Source organism: Zootoca vivipara, chromosome 3, assembly GCF_965207765.1.
Source record: "Zootoca vivipara chromosome 3, rZooViv2.hap1.1, whole genome shotgun sequence".
NCBI lineage: Eukaryota > Metazoa > Chordata > Lepidosauria > Squamata > Lacertidae > Zootoca > Zootoca vivipara.
In genome coordinates, this window is record NC_142586.1 from 44,769,050 (window position 1) to 44,773,499 (window position 4,450).

The window sequence follows — 4,450 nt, forward strand, 5'->3', positions numbered from 1 at the left end:
AGTCAGAGATGGGTAACACGTGACTCTACAGAGGTTTCTAGAATACAACTCTTGCTTCTAGACTACAACTCAGGATACTGCCTGGAGCTGATGGGAGTTGGAGTCCAACAACATCTGGGGGACCACCACAGGTTCCCCTCTCCTACTTTGAACATTTGCAGTACTTGAAGCATCAGAGTCATTAATCCCATAAATAGTTCTGAGGTAGAAAGAGGTTAGCAAATGACTTTTATCGGTAAAAGACTGTGTGTACCTCACAGGAACAATACGGGCTACTGGAGGTAATATGCTCCCTACATGTAGTTGTGGGAGGGAAGCCCCTGAATAGGATAAGACCAAAGAGACAGAAGAAAGACATTTGGAAAGTATTAAACATTTGGGTGGGAGAGATTTTAAAATAAGTTGCTTGCCAAACACTACGTGTTTGGCGGCTGCTTCTTCTTCTTCTTCTTCTTCTTCTTCTTCTTCTTCTTCTTCTTTCCAAAAAAAATGGTTGTCATAGAGGTTAATGTTATGATGTTTTCAATTAGTTTAAAAGCTTTTTTAATGGCCCATTTTCATTATAATTGTTTAGCTATTTTGTAACTTCTATTTGGAATAACTTTAAATGCATTAGATAATTTTTTAAAAATACTCTATGTTCTTTTTAGGCAGTCAAAATGGGGTATATGGAGTTTTTACAGGGACTAGAGTTTAAGTTTGTTTTACTATTTATAACTTTTTTAATCTTAAAAATATGACTTGAAAGAAACACAAGGCCTCTTAGCACTTAGAAAAATTTGGTCTATTGATTTTGAGTCAGAGTTCTATATATCTTCAATGTATATGATAATAGAATGATTTTTTATTTGCTGAAGTCTAATTTGATCTTTGATCTTCCTGGAGAGTATTCTTTATTTAGTTGTAAGTAGGCCAATCCAGCACTTCTTATAATGGTGTCACATCAGCAAGCTCCAGGAGGACTTTTCACACAGATGTACATTGAAGCCACAGTCTAACAGACCTTCTGCCATGTTTTAGCAGAAGCCAATTCTTTTCCTAGGTAGGTGTCGCAGGGGGCATAGAAAGCACTAGATTTCCCATTCTGAGGGCAGAGACTGAGATAAAGATACTGTGTCCGATGCCAATTCCTGCCTCAACAGAAGCTTCCACAGTTCCTGCCCTACCAACATGGAAGCTCCAATGCCTTGCAGATTGGGGTGTGCCATGGGGAGCTCAAGGAAGGTTTAGACTCAAAGGAAATCCTAGTCCTCTGACAAGCCCCAAATGAGGGAGAAAGTATCACAGGCAAAGCTTTCATGCCCATGTCACATCATCTTAAACATTATGATTTTCAGTGGAAACAGTTCACGTGTTCAGCTGTGAGTTAGCAAATATCAAACTGTGACAGGTTATGGATATGCAAGTGCGAATCAGCTCTCCATACTGATACAGAAAATCTGTTTGAGCTGTCCGTTCGCCCCTTCTTGGTTAGGCGGCTTTGCAGGCAGGCCCTGGGCCTCCCTTGTGACCACTGACCCAATCCTCCCAAACTTGCTTCCGGATCAAAATGAAACTCCCAATTGGGTTGTGCACTTCTCCATATTTTGTGGTGAAGTTTGGGTGAAATAAAAGTGTACACAAAAATAGGCATTTTCTGCAACAACAACAAAACCCTACAAAATGTTTAATTTACATAAAATGTGTGTACAAAATGCATACAATTCAAATGCATTGCGTTTCCCAAATTATCTGCACTAAATGGGATGACTGAGCAACAGAGAAACTGAAACAGGATGAAAATAAGCTACTCAGACAATCCCTAATTAAACACAAGGAAACTACAATCCGCCTCCTTAGCACCACAAGCATATTTGATGACCAAGCATGAATGTGGACAGAAGGGGAAGTACATTTCAAATTAAAATGTTATAAGGTCCAAAAAGTTTACCAGTGTGTGAAGCCCAAGCCAAAGCTTCTAAAATAGTTCATAATTTGACAGAATTCCAAAATTTGAAATATTTTGAAGTCAACATATTACCTCAACATTAGCGTCTAATATTTTGAAATAAACATTTGGGGTTGTATCCAACGCTATGAAAATGTAAGGAGTTTAACATGATCAAATGTTGGTGCACAGATTTACAGTGCTAGCTTTGGGTGTCTGGTTGACTGGCAGAGAAGAACGGGGGAAACAACATTCAATTTGTAATATAGCCAAACGTTGATCTGAACTAATTCATATTGTGAAGCAACTAATTATGAATTGTGATAATATCTCTAGTTCAAAAGCATTTCTTTTGATGGCAAGTAATAACATAATATGCAGCATGATTATTCTTGTTTTCTTCTGGAGCCGCCTTCTTTTTGACACCAGAAAAAAGCCTTGCTTCCTGTTTTATGCTGTACTAACATTTAATTGGTCTTTGAAAGAAGGAAAAGTGATGTGTCTAACAGTATTGGTTCACAGGAACAAGTTAATAAAAGAAGGATATAAAAAGAGGGTAATAAATTAGAGAAGTTGCTTCTGTATAAATCTCAATGAAAATAAAGGTGATCTCATAGGCATAAACACTAGAACACATCAGTGGTATTAATTAAAATATGTTTAAGAATTCCATTTTCCAAAGTAAATTGCATATATCAATACCATAGTGAATCAGGAAGGAAGACACACATACACATCTGTGTGTGCGTACACAAACACACACACAAGCATTTCATATCCCAGGCCACAATTCTTGTTAACTTCTGATTTTCATTCACAGAATATAAAATCAGATCATAGCGCAAAAGGCTCCCAAAGAGATGGGGAGGGGAAGGAGAGAGGAGAGAGGAAAGAAGAGAGAAAGCCCATTACTGAGAGAACCCATGTGTCATTAATTCAGTTATAAATTATTAGCTGAAAGCAGCCTCTCAGCATTTGTATTTGATGAACAAAAATTGATTTCTTCAAGGGCATTTCAATCCTTTTGATGTTACCATCTTTTAGTCCACCATGAATCTGAATCCTTAACAAAATGATTATAGCATTATAGTAATCCTAAGGGCCAATACTAACGGATTTGGAAGAGCAACAGAGATCAATAGTTTGCAAAAAGAATGTCTTTTTGAGTTGACAGAGCTGCCTAGCCTGATAGTGAACCAGGAAAAATAAGGGGGGGCGTTTAAAGTACACAAGCAATCATGCAGTCGGAGCTAAGATGAGCCATTTCTCCAAAGTGCTGAAGACACCATGGAGCTTGGAATTTTTCCACAGGATTTAAGCAAAACTAAGGGCAACCAAAAGATATTTTGCTAACATCAGCCCCCCACCCTGAAAAAAAATCTTTTCAGAAATATGTTTGGGATGTCTTTCAAAGCTTTATGGGTTGTTCTGGAGGTTGACGGGGTGCTCCAGCAAGGTCAACATTTGCGTTTTGGCATAGAGTCTGGGATTATTTGAATTGGGATTTAAGGTAACATGATTGTCTTCCCTTTTAGCTGCTTTGAAATGCATTATCTGGGCCTTATTCCAACACAGAGATGAAAGCCCAGTTCTTTCATCAACTGGATCATATGTGTGCTATATTTACAGTAGATGGAAGAAACAGCCATTCTTACACCATCACAATTCCAGGAGTCAGAAGGAACAGTTAGACAGAGTAAGTCATAGGTGACTACTTGAATTCTGGGTAAAAGGCAGCCAAGAAAGCGAATGCCTCCTCAACAGCTCAAGGATTAGCATAAAATTATGCTGTGGAGGACAAAAACAACTGCAATGCAACAGTGGAGCATTGTTAAAGAGCTTTTCCAGGATTAGAGCAAAGAAAGATCGTTTCCCCACCCCCACTCCCACAAATGTAAACAGAAATATGTGGGCTCCTGTAAAGTTCCGTGATAGTTTACCATTTCTTTGGTGCCTAAGCAACATATCAACTTGGTCATATGCCGGTAAAAATTCAGAAAGCTTCATACACCACATCTGGAGAGCATCCGATGGCAAATGGTGAATGGCTAAGTAATCTCTTTCTACGGCAAGACGTGAAGTGATAATTTATAGTTTGTAACAAGGGCTGTGAGCCAGCCATTAATTCTAATATGAAGCCTTCTTAAAAAAAATTATACCTGAAATAAATATACAACTCTGAATAATCACACTTCTCCATTGAGAAACATATCCAGTAAGGGGGAAAACACACACACACACACTATGTAGCCATAAACATCTTTAAAAGGTTTTAAAGAACTGTATGATCCTCTGTAAAAGGCCAGGGCAAAAAGCACATCGTGCACTTTTTAACCTGTTGCAGATGATTTTCTTTATGGTCCATAGCTTTCTTAGCTTGGCTTATGTTTTCACATCTGAAAGAGAGGCACAAATTAAATGCACATTAAAGACACAATTTCTGAACATTGTGTTGGAACAGACTTAACCCATTTCTTTTGAGGCTGTGCATGATAACACAGGATCCTGAAGCTTAACCTTTAT